This window comes from Notamacropus eugenii, chromosome 3 (genome assembly GCF_028372415.1).
Source record: "Notamacropus eugenii isolate mMacEug1 chromosome 3, mMacEug1.pri_v2, whole genome shotgun sequence".
Lineage (NCBI taxonomy): Eukaryota > Metazoa > Chordata > Mammalia > Diprotodontia > Macropodidae > Notamacropus > Notamacropus eugenii.
In genome coordinates, this window is record NC_092874.1 from 98,976,118 (window position 1) to 98,997,293 (window position 21,176).

The 21,176-nt window shown below is 38.5% G+C and overlaps 1 protein-coding gene across 1 annotated transcript in view; it reads right to left on the bottom strand.

The window, feature by feature from the left end:
- Window positions 1-21,176, bottom strand: part of CNTNAP2 (contactin associated protein 2) — a 2,725,119-nt gene that overhangs the window by 292,729 nt on the left and 2,411,214 nt on the right. The window lies entirely within an intron of this gene.

The following is a 21,176-nucleotide window of genomic DNA, read 5'->3' on the forward strand; positions in this document are numbered from 1 at the left end:
GCAGAATTACTTAATCAAAATGCAGGCAGCAAGATATTTTTTGGAAATTGCAGAAAAAAGAAATGGAATTTAAAAGCAGATTTGAAATCAAAATACTCTTCTTATTTTCCTCCCCCACCAAAAGTACAATATAGGGTTTCAAAGAAATGTCAAAAACTGAAGTTTTTAATAATAAAGTAAAAAGGAACCTTTAGAATACTTTTTTTTCTGATTAAAACAATTAGCAGAAAGGGCAGGCAAAAGATATTTTTCAAAGAGTAATCCTTGAAGGTCTAAAAGAGCAGCATGTTCCAATGTTTGAACTAATGTACACACGAATCTGAATGCATGACAAGCATAGTTCAATGTTATAATTATACTTGACAGAAATACACTGTTTCTCTTATTCGTTGGCTCGGGTTGCACTTATCTAGGAAGACCATGCAGAATGCTAAGCACCAGTCACTCTCCAGGAGAAGTCACTTGGCATTCATGTCAATTTGTGTCATAGGAATCAAATCCAGACATGCAGAAAACCAAATTGAGTCATATCATCAGTAGAAACAAGGAAAATATATTCTTTCCCAACCCATCATCAAACCCAGCTTCCTCATGCCAAACTCAAGACACAGATCTTTGGAAGGGCGTTTATAATGAAGATGAAAGAACTGTCCTAACTGGTACTCTGTAATTCAAAATACAGGTGCAGAAAATGTAAATTTTTCCTTGAATCTGTTCTTTGCCAAACCAGAAGCTGTTATACAAACAGAATTATATTGGGAACAGAAAATTCCCAGGCAAGATTTAATTTCTGAAAGAATTTCATTTCAATAGCAATACTCTATGCCGCTGAAACTGGGTTTGCAACAGACAAAATCTTCCAAAAAAAAAAATAGCTTTGTTTGTTCCTCAACAGGTGCTCCCCAAAGGCATCTGTCATATAGCTGTGTTCATGAACCCCACTGGCACAGTTGTATCTGACAGGAAGAAGCTCCAAAGACACATGAGGTCTGGCAAAAATCTTTACTAGGGAGCACAATAGGAGACACAAAAAAACAAAGACCCATTCTGGCTGGCAGGATGCTGGTGCCCTCAACAGAAATGGGGAAACATGGAATAGAGCAAAAGGATTTAGGAGGAAAGATAATGAGTTCCATTTTGGACATGTTGAGTTTGAAGTGTTTATGTGATATCCAGTTGGAAATGTTCGGGGTACCATTGATGATGGAGAATTATAAGAGAGAGATTAGACTAGGTATATCCCTTTGCGAGGTCTCTGCATTGAGAAAAAAATTATAACCATAGGATCTGATGGGATTATGTGGAGTGTTGTTGTTTGTCCTTCCTTCTCAAAGAGGGCCATGACATCAGGAAGATGATGCCATGACTTGTAAGTGAATTGGATTTAAGGGAGGGAGGACCATGCAAGGGTATCAGTCTCACTTTCTCCTCTGGAGACATCTGGGTCCAGTAGCAAGATATAGATCAGGATGACTAAGAGACAAAAGAAGATGGCCCAGGATACAACCTCAAGAGCATCCATGGTTTGTTTGCATTTTATTTAGAGGTCCAAAGGGAAAGATTGAAGAATTTTTAGCAAAGAAGCTAAATGTTCAGATGTTCAGACCGTGTTTTAGGAAAATTATTTTAACAGTCACATAGAGGCATTCTAGAAAAGAGAGAATAGTGATCCAACCATGGCCACTTAGGAGTAGAAAAACTTCTAAATGAACACAATAAACACTTAAAAATGTTTTTCCATCCCACTAAGAAGTCAATTCCAAGGGATTGAAAAATGTGTTGAGGACAAGAAAATAGATAAAAGAAACTTATTTTTTGCCTCCTTTAACCCATCCCTCCTGTATTATCAAGGGTCACTTTAGGAAAGTCTGCTTATAGGTTGAGCTTCTCTCTTTTATATGCTGCCTGTAGATAAGCCTTAGGAGATGAGAAATTCTGATGGTCTTCTCAGGACTCCTGTCTGGAGTTGCTGTCTATTTGTTCTGATAGCCCAACTCCCTGACCTCCATGATGATGATTATGTCTGGCTCCAACATTAACTAGCCACGTGACTGTAAACAAATGTATGTAATGGTAACTCACATGTATCCCTTTATGTTTTATAGAACATATTTCTCATAACATCCCTTATGGTTGGAAGTTCATGTATTATCATCCCCATTTTACAGATGAAGTAGCTGACATTTGGGGAAGTAAAATGATGGGTGAAGATATAGAACTCTTCTGAGGTATGGAGAAAGGGAGATAAAGAATTCATTATGTAGACCATTTTTTTTTAATACTACTCTCCTCAGCGCCAAACCAATCAAACTACCAAAGAATTGTTTTTTGTAGAACTAGAAAAAAATAACAAAACTCATACAGAAGGACAAAAGGTCAAGAATATCAAGGTGAATCAATGAAAAATAATGTGAAGGAAGGCAGACTAGCAGTACCAGAGTTCAAACTATATTACAAAAGTGTAATCATCAAAATAATCTGGTAGTGGTAAAGAAATAGAGTGGTTGATCAGTGAAATATATTTGGTATACAATAAACAATAATAAATGTCCATAATCGCCAGGTATTTCATACCCACCCCCCCACTCTCCAATTCAAGATTTGGAGGTAACAACCATTTGGTAAAAATTGCTGCAAAAACTGGAAAGCAGTTTGGGAGAAACAGGTATAGACAAACATCTCACACTGTATTCCAAAATGTGGTTAAAATGAGTAAATAGTCTTGAAATAGAGGCTGTTATAAGTTATAACTAAATTAGAGAGGAAATTAAAAGAGATCAAGAAGAGATAGAGAGAACCATGGGAAGTAAAACAGATAATTGTGAGTGTAAGAAATGAAAAAGTTTCGCACAAACAAAACCAATGAAGCCAAAATTAAAAGGAAAGTAGAAAATTGGGAAAACAATTTACATCAAGTACCTCTGATATAAGTCTCATTTCTCCAAAATAGAGGAAACTGAACCAAATTTATAAAAACAAGAGCCATTGATTGATTGATAAATGATTAAAAGAAATGAACATTCAATTTTCAGAAGAAGTCAAATCTATCAATCGTTACTCAAAAAAATACTATTTGATCTAAAATCACTACTGATGACAGAAATGCAAATTAAAACAATTGTGAAATACTACCTTACACCTATTAAATTGGCTAACATAATAGAAGAGGAAAATGACAAATTTTGGTGGGGATGTAGAAAATAGGAACATTAATGCATTATTGGCTAAGTTGTGAAGTGGGTCCAACCATTACAGAGAACAATTTGGAACTATGCCCAAAGAGCTATGAAATTGCATAAGCTTTTATCTGACAGAGATCAAGGAAAAGGGAAAATGACATATATGTACAAAAACTTTTACAATAGGTGCCTAATGGCTGAAAAAATTGTGGTCTATGATTATGATGGAATATGCTTGTGTCAAAAGAAAAGATGAGACTGATTATTTCAGAAAAACCTAGAAAGACATACGTGAACTGATGCTAAGTGAACAGAACCAGGAGAATACTGCACACAGTAACAGCAATATTGTAACTATAATCAACTATGAAAGACTTAATTACTCTGATCAAGAAAATGATCTAAGACAATTCCAAATGACAAATGATGAAAAATATTACAAACCTCCAGAGAGAGAGAGAGAATTGATGAACTCTGAGTACAGAAAGCAGCATCTTTTTAAAAACAATTTTATTTTTCTTGCTTTTCCCCCATCATGGCTTAAACAACTACATTCTTCCTTTTCTCCAGTCTCAGAAAGAAAGGTAGCCTGGTCTTCTGCTTGTGGGGATGGAAGACTCCATTATGCCTTTAACTCCTGGTGTGTTCTTAAATCCACTTCTTTGTTTGTAACACTTTGCTCCCCTCCCACATTCAATCTCTCTACTGTTTCTCTCCTTCCCATCAATAAACATGCTAGTTTCCTTCATGTTGAAAAAAGTTAGCACCTAAAAATGCTTTAAGATTTGTAAAGTTCAGTATAAGTTCATCATTTCATTTGATCTTCAGAATAACTCTTTGAGGTAAGAGCTATTATCATTCTCATTTTATTGTTGAGAAAACTGGAAAACTGAAGCTGGGAGAGGTTAAGTGACTTGCTCATGATTTCATAGCTCATTAAGTGTTTGGGCCCAGGAACAACAGATTCAGTGCTGTGTCAACTGTAAGACCTACCTGGATAAAAGAGAAAAACAAACCTTTTCTTAATCCTGCATTTCTTCAATCTATCATCTTACTTCTCTCTCCTCTCTCCCAATCAAAATCACAGGAAAGACTTTCTACACTGGTTGCTGAATTTAGAGCTGACTGTTGAGAGAAAGGAGAACAAGAAACACAGAGGAGATTGGTGCCAAAGAAAAGTAGCTTTGGGGAAGGCGGCTGTGCTTCTTCGTATTATGTGTCTCCTTGGGAAAGTCATGCACATTCAACTATACTGCAAACTGCCTGGGTTTGTAGATGCACCAAAGGGCTTGGTGGGTGATGATGGAGCTCTCTCACAAAGTCAATAGGAGCTCTTTTTCACATCTTCTAATTGGAAGCCCTGAAATGGATGCTTTGTTAGCTTCCAAATATTGTAATTAGGAGGAAAAATTCCTAAAGTTTTTATATTTTTTTCTGCCAACAGTGTAGAAGGGGAATTGATGCTTAGTATCAAGGGTTTTAGGAGTTACCTAGTTTGGGTGCATTCAGTATGCCTATTCATTTTTAGTAATCCAACTGAATCCTTAGAGTACACAGTATACTTCACAATGGAATCAACAGTGTAGCCAACTAGGGACAAAATAAAGAAGGAGAAGCAGTGAAAGGAAGCTAGAATCACTGTAGAGTAATCAGCAACAAACTCTTAAAGGGATAAAGACTGGTCACCACAAAAGTAACAGAAACACAAGGGAAGTAGCAGCGGGCTCTCTGAGAGCTACATTGTCACCCTCAGAGCATCTTCTGCAGAGGAGGTATTACCCATAACTGCTGAAGATGCACATTGGGTTTACTGTCCTCGGCTCTTATTGAACCAGGAGTCATAAAATATAAGTTTCTTGAGGAAATGTACAGTTTCATTTCTACCCTCCAACACCTAGCAAGTATCTGGTATATAGGCAAACACTCACATGATCGTCAGAAGAAGCGATACAAGTGCCCGGGGCGACTCCCGGGCCTTCGCCTTCTACTTACCTATCCCCCGGTCTTCGGACGTCTCTGGTCCCTCTCCCAGTTGGGGGAGGGCAATAAACAGGCAGAGCACCCGAAAGGAGTTGCAGTCAGCAAGCTTTATTGCGTTTCCTCTCTCCTCCAGCTCTCCTGGTCATCCCCTTTTATTATCCCCTGTCTCCTCCCCCGTACCTCCCATGGGCGGGCGAGCTCCTCCCAAGTGCCTCCCCATGGGTGGAGCCAGCCTGTTACCAGGGCCATCCCAGTACCCCACAAGGGGGCAGGTTCGGACCCTCAGGCGTCTCACGGTCCTCACGGGGGACCCCGGTCCAGAGCTGTCCCCCAACATACAAGGACACTTCTCAAGGTCTCTCTGAAAAGTGGAATTGATTGTAAGACATGGGAGACACTGACAGAGACCACCCCCATGGTGTGCCCTCATCAAAGAAGGTGCTGTGCTCTATGAGCAAACCAGAATTGAAGTAACTCAAAAGGAATTCAGATTTTGAGAACCCACCCCAAATGTTCACACAGATTCTTTGTGGCCAATCTGTGGTGGAGTATTTTGAGCTTGTTTTGGTCTGATCAGCCACAGCTGGATATATTACACTTGACTTGAATCAAGTCATTTTGGTCCTCTTTGAGAACAAAGAAGACACATATTCTGGTACATAGCAGGAACTTAATAATATTTGCTGAATCAAAATGAAGTGTATCTTCATCAGAGATGAAGTCACTACTACTACTACTACTACTACTACTACTACTACTCTGGCAGTTACTACTGAGGGGATCCTGATGCTGAGATTCCAACTCAGAGTATCTGATTTCAACATCCCACATTCCTTTGGTTAAATTACATTGTCCCTACAAATAAATACCACTTGATTTCCAAACAAATAACTTAGAAATTAACTTTGGGTCTGCAAATTTGTTTGCAAGCCAAAGATGGGTTATAGGAGAAGGAAAACTTGTGCAATAGGTGGAATTGTGAATATGCAAATGAGTTTTCCTTCCAACTCTTTCAAAATACATATCAAAAGAGTATAATTATATACTGAAACTTCGAGGTCTGTGTCTTAAGGGGGCAACTCTGCATGCCAAATTAGGGAATGCTAAGTTGTATGACTTCATTTCCACTTGAATTTTCTACCTTTTTTGGGGGGTCCATTACTCTTCTGTCAAGATAGATACTAAGAAAAAGTACCTTCTTTGTTCAAGATGCGTGTTTCCCCTGGATCCTCACTTATAATATGTTCTTCTGAGTTTTCCTCCTTGTATCCCTCTGACTTTATGTTTTATGTTTATATTTTAGACTTTAATCATGGTGTTTTCCCGACAGCTTGGTATAGCAAGACTACACTGAGCACACGGTTGTCTGTAAGTATTTGACTTATTCCCTGGTTTCTAGCTATTTCAAGAAATCAACCCATCACTGTCTATATTTAAGTTCTACACCACCCTCTGATTTCTTCAATCTGTATCTCGCCAGTTGTGAATTAATTGGTCCCAAGGGCCAGCCTTAGCCTGAATCATTTCTGCACTGTTAGTAATGGTGCAGTAACTTACTCTAACTTGAATTGAAGACTTTCCTGGCACCTAGAGAGGCAGCATGCAATGGCTGGAGAAAGAATACTGAATGTGGAGTCAGAAGTTATATATCTGAACTCTAGCTCTGATATAGAATAGTTGTGTTACTGTGGAGCAAGTTGCTTCAACACTTTGGGCCCCATTTTCCTCTACTGTAAAATATAATCTCTTAAACAATGGCTCTAAATTTCTAATCCTCTCTTGTGAGCTATCATCCTAGACTTAAAATTTGCTAACTGTATGACCATAAGGCAGCTAGGTAGCACCAGGCCTAGAGGCAGAAAGACCTGAGTTCAAATTTGATTTCAGACACTTACTAGCTATGAGGCTGGTGACCTGCACAGCCCTCCCTCACTCAAAACAAAGTCAAGTGCAAGTCATGTCATCATTTCTCTGATGGCATGGTCTTCATTGGCAATGGAGGATAAACACGATACTGTGAGTAGATGCTGCTGGCTGAATGCTAGCTGGGTACCTCACCTCTTCCTCTCCTGTCTGCATCTCTCTCCCCTTCCTTCTTCTCTCCAAAGGAAGGTAAATTTGAGTGGCCAAAAGTTGCCTTTACTGCCTCCTTTTCTTTCTCCTTTCCTTTGTCCCCTCTCCCTCCCCCTTCCCTTCCTCTCCTGTCCTCTTGATCTGTCCTGCCCCCTGTCCTCTTCCAAAACCTTAAACCTACTACACTCTGAAACTGGGACTCCAAAGGGCCCCTGCGAAGGGTTTCTGCACTGCCCCGCCCCTCCCCAGCTTTAAAGTGATTATCAATAGTAACTGTTGCTGTTTCCCACCCAGCCTGATGTCTTTGTTTTCCTTGACCTCATTAAAGGGGCCATGCCCTGGCTACTTCTTAAACAGACCCATTCAAGGAATGGCTGATGCCTCACTCTAAGTGACTACCTGCAAAGACCTTGGCCTAAAGGGCCCAAGGTCACCCAGTGCATCCTGGGCCATCTCCAGTCATCCTGAGGAATATCAGGTCACTGGATTCAGATGGCTCTGGAGGAGAAGTGAGGCTGGTGACCTGCACAGCCCTCCCTCACTCAGAACAAAGTTAAGTACAAGTCATGTCATCATTTCTCTGATAGCATGGTCTTCTTTGGCAACAAAGGAAGAACATGAGCTATGACCCTGGCCAAGTCACTTAACCCTATTTGCCTCAGGGACCTTGTCAGTAAAATGATTTGAAGAAGGAAAGGGCAAACTCCTCCAGTATTTTGCCAAGAAAACTCCAAATGGGGTCATAAAGAGTTGGACACAATTAGAAAATGACTAAATAAAACAAGTGAAGATAGGTGAGCAGCAATCTCTCTGAGCTTAAATTTCTCCATGAGTAAAATGGGGATAACTCAATTCAACAAATTCATTTTTCAGATTTAACAAGCATTTATTAGGCACCTGCTATATGCAGAGCATGGTGTTAGGGTGTGGAGGTGATAAAGGTTTATAGCAGGCATAGTCCCAGACTCCTGAAGGATGTCACAGTTAAGGAGAAGCAGGACATAAAAACAAACTACTTCTGGGGCGCATGAAGAATAATGTTGTATGGGATGCTGCCAAGAAAGAGCTTTGTCAACTCTGAAGATTTAGGTGTTGTGAAAATGTGGGTTCTTCATTTTAAAATTTGCCCAGACAAGGACTGACACTTAGAAGCAGTAGGAATGAGCTAAGCAATGACTCTTGCGATGTGAACTCTGCAAAATTGCAGACATCTCTGAGTAACTTGGAGGATTCTAGCCATGAGTGTAGCATGGAAAGATGTCTTGTTATTGAGTTGTTTCAGTTAAGCCTGACTCTGTGACCCCATTTGGGATTTTCTTAGCAAAGATACTGGAGTGATTTGCCATTTCCTTCTCTGGCTTTTTTTTTTTTTTAAACAGATGAGAAAACAGGGTTAAGTACATGCCAAGGATCATGCAGCTGGTAAGTGTCTGAGGCTACGTTTGAACTCAGGAAGATGAATTTTCTTGACTCTAGGCTTGGCATTCTGTGCACTGTACTACTTAGATAGCTGTGTTTTTTAAGGAAACTTTAAGATCATCAAATCCAATATATTCTTTTTACAGATGTGCAAACTGTGGCCCAGAGAATTTCAGTGACTTGTCCAAGATGACACAGGCATTAAGCAGCAGAGACAGAATTGGAGCTCAGGTCTTCTGATTCCAAGTCTGGTTGTTTTTTTGTTTTTGTTTTTGTTTTATCATGTAGACTTTCACAATAGGGGTGCCTTCTATCCAGGGCTGAGGATTCCTTTCACGGTATTGCTGTGGCTCTTTTATGCATTAGGATTTTTATTTTAAGTTTCTAATTTCCTTGTTAATCCACATATTCTTTGTGGCAAGTTCTTTCTCCTGTCCACCACTTTTAGATTTTTTTTGGTTCATAAGATCCTAAATCTAGAGATGGGAAAGGACGTTAGAGTCTATCAACTCAACCTCCTTATTTTATTCTTGAGGAAATGGAAGCCCAGAGGGGTTAAATTACTTGCCCAAGGTCACAAATATAACAAGTGTCAGAGATGGGATTCAAACCCAAGCCCTCTGACTCTAGAGCTAATGATTTTCTTGATTATCTCAGTAAGCAGGATGGAGGAATGGAGCGAGCAGTAACTTTAGTTCATATCCCCTGCCTTCTGGTCACAAGACCTTCATCATGTCACATAGTGTGTCTCAATTTCCTCAGTGATACAACTGAGAGAAGTGCAGTAGGAGGGAGAGAAAATAAACACTTGTTAACCAAAAAATAAAGCAATGAAAAAAAGAAAACTTTCATTACTTAACTCTCAGGGCTATTTTGAAGATTGAATGAGGTGATGTAGGTGAAAATGTTTTATAACTGTCAAGTGCTATGTAAGTGTGAACTATTTTTGATTAAGAGTATGATCTCATCAACTTAGATTTCTTCCCCATTTGTGGGGAAATAATGTCTCCTATTTTTCATGCAGGTTGGAGACAGTCAGAAAGGTTCCTTGATTTCAGGTTTTGATCTGATTTTCTAACATATCTTTTCATGAGAAGGTTATGGCACCAATCTTGGCTGACTCTGATATCACAACTACGTGGAGAGCACTTTGAGTTCTCAAAGAATCTGCCCATGTAGCATAAACTCTGGCAAATCCTAACAAGAAACAAGTACTTCAGATAAGATTGAGGCAGAAGAAAAGAAAAGGTAAAGGTATGAATTTCACTAAGCAAAAATAAATGATGCAGGAACAGTAGAATATTTCTTTTATATGTACACAGCACTATGTACAATGGAGGTATTCAATGAAATGACTTGGATACTATTACCAGACCATCTGCCCTGAGAAGCAGTATGTGGAGGTTTACTATAATAACAATACTGACTCTGATGCTTCATCAGGTTGTAGAGATAGGTCTAAGTTCTGGAAGGCTATTTTATATATCCTAGGAGGTGTTAAAAGAGTCAAAATTTAAATGAAGTGTTGGATATCTGATGACCAGTGTAACTGAGCTCAAAGAGGCTTCTTACAAAAAAGGCTGGCCATAATTATTAGTCATTGAAAAGTAGAAGGGGCTATCTTGAGAGGCAGTGGGACATCACTCCTAATAGGTCTTCAAGCAAAAGCTATATGATTGCTTTACAAATAATGTTGTAGAGGTTAATTATTTTTCGGGTAAAGGTTGGACTAGTTGGTTACTGAGGTCTCTTTTAACTCAGAAATTCTTTGTTTCTGTGATATGCACAGTTTTGGATCTCAGAATATAGAAATATATACTAAGAGCATCCTATACCTACCTAGCAATGAATATAAATGAATGAAGAGATATGTGATATGGAGTGGTTTATGAGTCCCTTAGAATCCTTTGGGAAGAGATGGATAAGCCCATAGCAGAGAGATTGGAAGGATACCAAAACTGGACAGATATCTATCTGCCTATTTGAGGATATAGTCAGTGATAATGATTTCTCTGTAAAACAGAAGTGAAGTGTCAGAGGATTGACAGGGACTACTTGGCATAAGAACACAAAGACCATCACAATTGCAGTGGTAAAAAAAAAAAAAAAGGAAAAAGAAATGGGCAACCTCAATAAAACAGGGTAATGAGTCCCCTGTCACTAGAGGGCTACAAGTAGAGTCAGGACTGTTTGACACAGAGAGTGCTTGCGTTGTGAAATTGTCATTAGGGGAGAATGGATAACTCCCAATCTCTGGTTGGATACCTACTAGCTGAGTAACCTTGGGCAAGTCACAAACTCTGAATTTTCACGTCCTTACCTTTAAAATGGATATAACACTTATATTGCCTTCCTCACATAGATATGATAAAAACGGCTTTGTAGGAAAATGTAAAAGCCAAATCACAGTGATAGAATTTGCAAATGGAAAAAAAAAGTCACATTTTCTGTGTTCTCTGAGATCTTGTCCTTTCAATGATTCCTTTTTCTTGTCTCAGTTTCAGTCTCTCTTTATGGATTAATTCCTTCCCTACTGCCTAGGAATATGCCCAGTTCTCCCCTATTCTTTGCATAAACAAAAAACCCCTCACTTGACCCTACCATTCCTTTAGGCTATCCTCCTATGTCTCTCCTATCATCAAGAGACAAACTTATAAATTACAGTCTATGCTCAACATTCCACTTCTTTGGTTTTACTTGCTGTCATTTGCAATTGGATTTTAGTCTTCATCACTTGGCTGACATGGCTCTTTCCAACATCACCAATGAGCTCTTCATTACTAAATCCTCCAGTCTTTTCTTAGTCCTTCTCCCTCTTGACTTCTGTGCAGTAGCTGATAATGTTTTCCACCCTTATTTTTGGATACTCTTTCCTCAATGAGTTTTCATTACAAAGAGTTCTCTTGGTTCTTTTATTTATCTGAACTATCCTGTTTCCTTTGCAAGATTATAATCTATGATCTATCTTCGTATACCTTAAAGCTTTATCTTGGGTCATTTCCCTTCACTCTCTGGGATTTCTCAGTATTCCTATGAATTTAACTATCATCTCTATGCAGATGACGCCAAATCTGTGCATCTTACCCTCATCTCCCTTCTAGCTTGGCATTTACAAATTTCTTGCTCAAAACCTCCACAGTGGATGTCTCATTGGCCTATCAAACCTAGCATGTCACAAAGTAAACTTTTTTTTATTATTTCCCCTAAACTCTACCTTTCCCCCCACTTCCCTATTTCTGTAGAGGGTTCCAGTTTACTTCTGGTCACTCAAGTTCATAACATAGGAACTGGCTTTTATATACCTTCTCACTCATCCTTTATATTCATTCACTTCCAAGAGTTTGGTATTTTCTACTTACACAGACATCTTTATTATGTTTCCTTCTCTCTACTCATATCACAATCATCTTCCTCATTCTTGCATAACTTCTCACCTGGACTATAGCAGTAGCCTCCCAATTGTTCTTCCTGCATCCGACTGTCCTCTCTTTGATCTGCCATCTACTCAACTGCCAAACTGATCAGTTCTCACCATGTTGTCCCTTGTTCAGTATCCTATACTGATGTTAGGATAAAATAAAAACTGGATAACCTGGCTCCCTCCTACCTTTCTTCTATCGCTTTACTTATGCTCATTTACTCTTCAGTCCAGTGACACTGACATCCTTGCTGTTCTCCCTACAATATACTCTATTTCTCAATTGTGCATTTTCACTGGTTGTCCCTCCCTCCAGGAGTTTTCTCTACTCAACCTGGCTTCCTGAAGTCCTAGTCCAAATCACAAGAAGCCTTTCCTCATCTTCTTTATTGTGAATGTCTTCCCTTGAATTTATCCTCCCTCAATTTATCCTTTCTAAATTGTTTACATGTAGCTTGCATATAGTTTCCCCTATTAGACTGTGAGCTACTTTTTACCTTTCTCCACATCCCCGATAAGTAGCACCAGTACTAGGCACATAGCAGGCACTTAATAAATATTAACTCCTCTAACTTGAGGATCAGTTTCTTTAAAATGTTAAAAAAACCCACAACAGTGATAAGAAGAACCAGGTGCCACTAAACCTGGCCAAATAACTAACTTAAAATTTGTACTGATTTGTCCTCACTACTACACAAAGGCATCACAGCCTAGGAAAGTGGAATTTTCCTTTCCTCATGGAGATGTGTGTAAGATGCTTTAAATATACAGAGCTATTCTAGTTCAGAAATAGCAGAAGGTAGATCACCATTTATTGACTTCTGATTCATTAGCCTTGATTTACTCTGCAGGATCTTCCTTTGAATATTCCTCAGAATCATTTGAAGAAGAATACATCTTGGAAGTGGATGTTTTTCCTTTGAGGAGTAGACTGACAGAGTATAGCCTCCTGAAGGTTTTCTTCAGGATGTACTGCTAACTGTCACTAAGTACAAGTATTCTTCCTTAGAGATGCCCTGCTACTGAAAGGCTGAAACTTTGTCCACATGAGGGAAGAATTGTGGCTCACAATATTTCTACCTGGGGCAGCAAAAGCCCTGCCTAGGATGAAGACATGAAACAGACCCTCAAATCTAGAGCACCAGGATAGAGCTCAATGAGGGTGAGAAAGCAGCCCATCTGGTAGCTTCCTATTTTTAATTAATTTTTTTTGATAACTAGATGCTTTGCTCTTCCTGCTCAAGGACTGTGTGTACTTTTGGGATCCTCTAAATGTGGTGCTCTGGGGAAAAATTTTGGCTGCCCCCACCCTAGTTATGTCTCTGTCAACATGGAAGTCTGCCACACAATGCAGCAGAAGTTGGAAAAAGAATTACACTTGCTTTTGCAAAAACCAGAGTGGTGACTATATATAACTGGCCAGCTAAATTCTAATATTTACATAATGGACCAATAAAAAAAAACACAACCAGTTTGGCATTCAGTGTGGAATGTTCTATTTCTTCTACTTAATAAAAATAATTACTAACATTTACATAACACTTTAAAGTTTTCAGAGTGTTTTATATACTTCATGTCATTTGAGTTTCACACCAGTCCTGTGAGAGAAGTATTATAGGCATTATGCTTCTCACTTTGTAGATGAGAAAATCTCAGAGCTAAAGTAATTTACCATGGTCACACAGTTATTACATGTCAGAGATTAGATATGAATGAACCCAGGCATTCTTGATTCCAAATCCAATACCCTAACCAAATCTTAAAAAACACTGCCTCTTATAGCAAAGTATGTTCCTGGGAAGATGTTAGGCAGCGAACAGAAGAAGAGGGCTTGAGATGACACTTGCTCTCCACTTCCAATATGTTTCGATTTCAATTTGAAGTTTATTACATTTTTTTCCAAGTTACTTTTTCCAAGAAATATACTCATTCCCAACAGCATATATCTCTCATCAATTCTAAGTTGTATTTCACTACTAGGTGTTCAAATTTTGACCTTTTTTGCTTCACTGTTTCAATAATGGAGATCTTTCATAGAATCTCAGAATGTCAGAGTTGGGGGATCTTTAAAGGTCATGCAGTCTAACTTCTGCATGGTACAGATAAAGGAACTGAAGTTCAAGTTGGTATAATATCCTACAATTTAATTAATAAAGCTAGGATTATAGGTCTTCTGACTCCTAGAGCAGCATATGAATTTATTTGGGAAAAACAATAATAGTTATATGGTTTCATTTCAGGAAAGTGATGTGTGTGTATCTTTACGTATGTGCATGCATACATGCACATAGGCACTACTAGACTAACTTAGATTGACTGACCAGATAGACTTGACTTCCATATATATATAGCCACACAGAGTTCTCTTTGAGTTGTGGTCAGTTTTCTGTCACACACATTTCACATTTCACTATTGTCTTTTGTTGCAGTTTTAATCTGTGACTTTTAAGAATGAATATTACTCCAAGGAAATGTGTCGAAGTGGTAGCTTCTAAATAAAGAGCGCATGTCAATTACTGGTAGAGATATTGTGCTATTGATGTGAGAAAGTCAAGCGTTTCAAGGACTATTCAAGCCTACAATGAAAAGGGAGACTGAAGGACAGAGAAGAGCATGATTCAAAAATGAGAACCACCCCAAGAACTGGCAAACTTGCTACAAAACAGTCTAATTAATTCTTAGAAAACAAGCAAAAACCTTCTTGGAACAAAATTTCAGGAAAGGTAATCTGGAATGTGTTTAGAAGTGGATGACCAATATGGTGAAGGAACTTATAGTCCTCCTCTAAGAGGATTGATTGAGGGAACTGGTTTTGTGTAAGCTGAAGAAGAGAAAACTTCCTTGATTTTAATATGACCCTTTATTCCTCCAGCTTTGCCTTAGCTTTCCTAGTTCACATGCCACTCAGATCCTGGTGTGGACAGTCAGGACTCTTTCAATTTCAAGAGATTAAGTATAGAGCTCACCCCCAAAATTTCATCATTGCTTGGCTTTATGAATTTCTGTATTCAAGGCAAAATATCATTGTGTGGTAGCTTTGTAGTTGATAAAAGAGAATTACTTAATGTGAGTGACCTTGAGCAAGTCTTGTGGACCTTTTCTCTCATCTACAGATGAAGGGGTTATACTAGTTTGCCTCTAAGGTCCCTCCTAGCTCTAAACCTGTGATCCATTGATCTTACTCGTGATTTATTTCATTTAGGAGGATACTGCATCTAACTGGTAAATAGTATGCATTTGGGATATAAATCCTTACGAAAGAGAAAATGTTAAATGCAACTGTTATTGAGGATGTGAATCATTATAATTTTCTTTTCTGCATGTGCATGTGTAATCCCCCACATTCTTTAAAATGTGGAGATGAATGTCATGAACATACCAGAATATGACTCATCAGTAAGAAATTAAGTGTGCTTTGGACTCTGACAGAAGGGCACAATGTAAATGATTAAGAGAAATGTTATTGTAGGAAAATATGTAGGCTAAAACCATACTTTTGAGAAGGGAAGTCTAAGGAGGAAAATAAAAATTGAACTCCTAAGAGAAGTGAGTTCAGAAAAAATTATAAGCTAAAAGCAAGAGGAGGAGAGAAATACAAAAGCTTTAACACCAAAAACAACCTCCTCCTGAACCATCTTGGCTGTCTACTGCAGTGATAACAATTAGGTCCTTTAGATTTACTGATCTATGTAAAGAAGAATATGGGCTGGAGAAAATTCTCCATCTCTGCCAACTGCTCTATGGGTCCTGACAAGGAAAAGTCAGCAAGGAGAGTGCTTGATAAATGGGCCAGCCAAAAGCCCCAGCCATGCTCTCATCAGCATTTTATCACTGTGTTCTTCATGAAAGCACTTCTTATCATTTACATGGAAAGTTTTTTCTCAAATCATGAAATGCACATTTCTACCCATAAGGCAACTATCTTTGCGTTTTTCTGAACCCTGATGGAAGTAATATATTATAATGATTTTCCATCTGATATTCTTGATTTCACAGGACTTTGAAAATACATTTTAACTCCTCATAGCCAGAGCAGCTTCAGGAACCTCAAGGATAGGCCAGCAGATAATCTGATTTGCTCCTTGAATGTCACAAACTCTTGTGTTAAATATAAAGTAGGGATTATCTAGATACAGAATAAAACGAAAATCGGAACTTAAATGTGGTAAGATCAGCAGCTGCGTGTCAAAGACTTTTCATCTTACAAGAGGCCTGGGGAACCTTTTAAAGTATCTCTTTGGATGGTTCATAAAGGGAAATGAACAAGATGTTATTATGGAATTGCAAGTGTAAACATATGCTCTACTGCCTTGGCCCTCTCCAGTATCATTACAACTCTAGTACAGACTTACCCGATACAGGTGACATGATAAAAACAATAGTAGGTTCACAGATTTAGAGCTGAAAAGGATACCTAGTCCAAGTATCTCATACTAAAAATGAGGAACTGAGGCTCAGAAAAGTGGATTGACTTCAAATTAAGTGATCTTTCCATATGCGGATTTTACTGTTCAGCACAAGACAATTCCTGTCTATTTACTGATGACAGATAAACACATATTGAATCTGATACTGTGTTGCTCTTAACTGTCTTTTCAGTGACAGATAATAGCATACATACTGGGAGGCAACTCTGTATAAAGGAAGGAACATGCTGCATTGAGATTCGACTTGAATCCCAGGTCTGTCACTGGATATCTATTTGGACATGTATGGAATTACCAAAATGCATAATTACCTGCCTATCATTCTCTGATCCTTCTTCCATTTCACCTCCACCCCCTAAAGTGATTGTTTTCTTCTCAGACCTCTTAGAACATTCTGTGCCTCTTTTTGATTTATATTCATTCCCACAACAAACATTTATTAAGCACCTATAGTATTGACTGGATACCAGAGTAAATATAAAACTTAGGGAAGAAACAATTGCCAACTTCATGAGATTTATAATCAAGCTCAAGGATAAGATATAAACACAGATAACAGCAATACAATACTATCTAGTATTAACAAGATCAAAACAAAGTACCCCATGAAGTCACAGAGAAGAAAGGGCTTGACTCATTAGGGAGATCAGGTAAAGCATCACAGAAAAGGATGGATAGGATTTCAATGGGTAAAAAAGGGGAGGGCAAACAATATGTAACAAAGAGCGTAAACAAAGGTATGGAGCCAATAGAAAACACTGAGGGTTCTGGGCTTAGAGACCAGACCAGTTTGATCAGTCCACAAAATATAAGGGAAGTGACAATGTGATACAAACCTGAAAGAGGAGGCATCAGATCTCTGTCATCCTACAGGGTTTTTATCATTATGAAGTTTATCATCCTTTTTCTCTCCATCTCTGCTCAGCCCCCTACCGCAAACCCCTCCCCACCCCACCCTAGCAAGGTGCCATCTACAATTTATAAGCAAGCCAAATTTATAATTCTGCCAACATCAACATAAATTTGTACTGATCCAAAACAAACCAAAATAAAAAAAAAGCTCCAAGTGATTTTAAAGTTAGAAATCAGTGTTTCAAAACTCTTCTTCCTTAAGCCCTTTCTGGCTTCCTTTAAGTCTCAATTTATATTCTACCTTCTACTGAATGCCTTCCCCAACCACTCTTCATTCCAGCCTTTCCTTGGTTAATTATCTCCTCTTTATCCTTTATACACCTTGCTTTGTATATATTAGTTTTCATATTATCTCCTTCATTATAATGTAAGCACTCTGAGGGCAGGGACTCTTTTTTGCCTCTTTTTGGCATCGCTAGCACTTATCACAATACCTGGCACACAGTAGGTTTTAATAAATTTTTATTGATTGAATGAACAATTCCCTTGTGCAAGCATATTCTTTTTCCCCCTGAATTTTCTGCTGGGCTTATGTTGGCTCTGGTCAAAAACTTGTTATGCAGCACATGCCACATAATCTCTCTGTTTAGCCCCAACTCTTTTATTTCATGTAACCTTTAAAAATCCAATCCTTTCATTTCTATTTTATGATTATATCCCTTCTGTGCTGTCTATCCCCTTACACAGGACTTTCTTACATTTGCTATTTAGGGCCTCTGCCTTTATTCTCTATTCTGGCACTCTTTTCAAAACATCCTTTTCAAATGGTGCCCCTTACCCCTCTCTAATGTCTTTTCTTCCTAGAGAACTGATTCATTTCCTCCTATCCTTCAATTTGCACAGATGGAATTTAAAACTGCATCATTACCATTGGACCTTCATGACTCAAAGGCCTCATTGTGACCTTTGGTTCTTCAAAGCTATGCCAGTGGCATGCAAGGTGTACTAAACCCCAAGAGCTTCAAATACTAGCTTGGCAACTGTTATCTAAAGCCCAATTTAGGTAAGGGATGATGATAAAGAAATGCATCATCAGAAGGAAGAATTGTTTTTTCTTAGCCACAGTAATTCAAGAAGACCAGTGACTCAACTGCAGTGGAAAGAACACAGGAGTTGAGCTGTACATTTGAACTCTATCCAATTCAAATTGTACAGAGACTGCGGAAGATTTGAATTCAAATTTGGCCTCAGGTACTTAGGAGCCTTGTGGCCCTGGGTAGAGTCATTTAACCTCTCCCTGCCTATTTCTTTATCTCTAAAATGGGGATTAAAATAGTACCTACTTTCCAGGGTTGTAAGGATCAAGTGATATAATATTAGTGAAACAACTTACAAAAACTTAAATCACTATAAAAATGAAATTACAATTATTATTATCAGTGACTGCATTCCTCATTGGCTGAGTGAGCATCCATACCAAGGAAAACACAGATTCTTTGATCCTATTTATAAAGATATTAAATTGCAAAGAAGAAAAAATAATCCTTGTTCATTATTCCTGGTCTAAACTATTTTTCTCTAGTGATAAAAAGATGAGTGTATGAGTACTGGTAGAATTCTGGATAGTTGATCTCAGAATCAGAAAAATCTAGGTTGAAGTCCTGCCTGTAACATCCTGGCTGACTGACTACTGAGTATTCTAGTCAACTCTCACAGATTATAATTTGCAGAGAAAGGGTTGATCTGCAGTGGTAGAAAGTTTCCCCAACCTGGAAGTACTCTGTATCAATGGAAACACAGCACCGGTTCTAGTCTCTATCCCCATTCTTTTGACTTGTTTAATTTCAAAGTCATTCCACTGAGACATTGAAAAATTACTTATTTTAGCGGTATATATTCTGTTGGTAAAAACCATAAAAATAGTTTAAAAAGGATTGATCAGAAACTATTTAATCAGCCATGTTCTGTTTTCTAGTAATTTCCAAAATGTCCTTTAAATTGCTTTTCTTGCTGTTCTTCTATGTCGTTCCCCAATTCCTCTTCAAAATCTTTGATATCTCAGTTTCAATGTTTGACTTTCATCTCTTCCATACCTCCTTCTCCCTCTTGAACTTCCATTTTGATAGCTTTGCAATTGGCTTCGAGTGAATTCAGTGATTCATGAAACAATTCAACAAACGCTAAATGCCTATTCTATGGGCAAGGAATTGTGCTTGGGCTTAGGCATTCAGAAACAAAAAAGGAAGAAGTCTTTGTCCTCAAGTGGTTTAGCTTCTATTGGGATGGTGATGATGGTGGTGGTTGTGGTGCTACTGCTGTTGCTGGTGGTAGATGCATCAGAGGAGCAGGAACTGAGAGATGAGAAGATCAGAGACACTGTCTAGTCAACTCCCTTATTTCCCACATGAAGAAACTCTGGTCCAGAGAGTTTTTAGGGACTTGTTCAAGGTTGTACAGATATTGGGTAGCACAAGTGGGACTGAAACCCAGGTCCTGTGACTCCAAGTTCAGTGCTCTTGTGAGTGTACGGTGTTGGATACAAGCCATATGCAATGAAATGTAAGGTATTTTCAAGAGGGAGAAAGTGCAAATGATTGAGGGAAACAGATTTCATAGAGGAGGTGAAACCCATGTTATTTGATAATATAAATAATTACAGCAAGTATTTATACAGTATTTTAAGTCTCATAAAGTGCTTTACATATATGATTTTATTCTCATGAACTCTGGGAAGTAGGTGCCATTATTATTCTTATGTTCCAGATGAGGAAACTGAGACAGACAGAGGTTAAATGACTTGCCCAGAGTTATAAAGCTAGTAAATGTCTGAGCAAGGATTCCTCACCCCAGGCCCAGGATTCTATCTACTACACTTGGTGTTTTGAACACAAAACACTGTGTTTTGAGAAAATAAAAAAAAAAGGTTTTCATTAGTAAGGTAGAGCTGACAAAGGACTACCTTCCAGAGATGGAGGATCATTTATAAAAAGGAATGGAGGCAGGAGGATTGAATGTGGTACATGCATAATGGATAGGATTCCAATTTGACTGGAATGAAGAAGGTAAAAATGGGGCAGCCAGGTGGCACAGCAGATAGAGTTCTGGGCCTGGAGTCAGGAAGATTCATCTTCCTGAGTTCAAATCTGACCTCAAGCACTTACCAGCTCTGTAACCCTGGACAAATCCCTTTACCCCATTTGCCTCAGTTTCTTATTTGCAAAATGAGCCAGAAAAAGAAGTAGCAAACTACTCCAATATCTTTGCCAAGGAAACTCCAAATGAGGTCATGAAGAGATGGACGTGACTGAAATGACTGAACGCAAAGGAGAGCATGAAATAATAGTGGCAACTAACCTGTGAAGGGTTCTGAATATCAATCTGAGGATTTTGTAGTTTATTTCAGAAGCAAAAGGGAACTATCAGATTTCCTCTAAATATGAAGGGTTTTGAGAAACAAATGTGATTGTGTGATTCTACATTGTGACAGAAGTGATTCAATATCACTATAATTCCAGATATCCAGAAGCACCTGGACAGACTTGGGATTTTCCAAGACAATACAGTAGAAAATAGTTGTCCATCAAGTCTTTGTTCTTTTAGCACCTCACTGGAGCTTGAATTTTGATCTAGATCCATAAGCTCATAGCACAAAGAACTCCTGGGAAAACTTTCTCCACTGCTGCTGATTGAGATGCAGTGTGGTACAGGAGAAAGAGCTGATTCTAGAGTGAAAGAACCTGGGTTCAAATCCTGCCTTGGATGCTTGGTACCTGTTGTGACATCCACCAAATACTTTATCCTTCTTGAGCTCCAGTTTCATCACTGGTC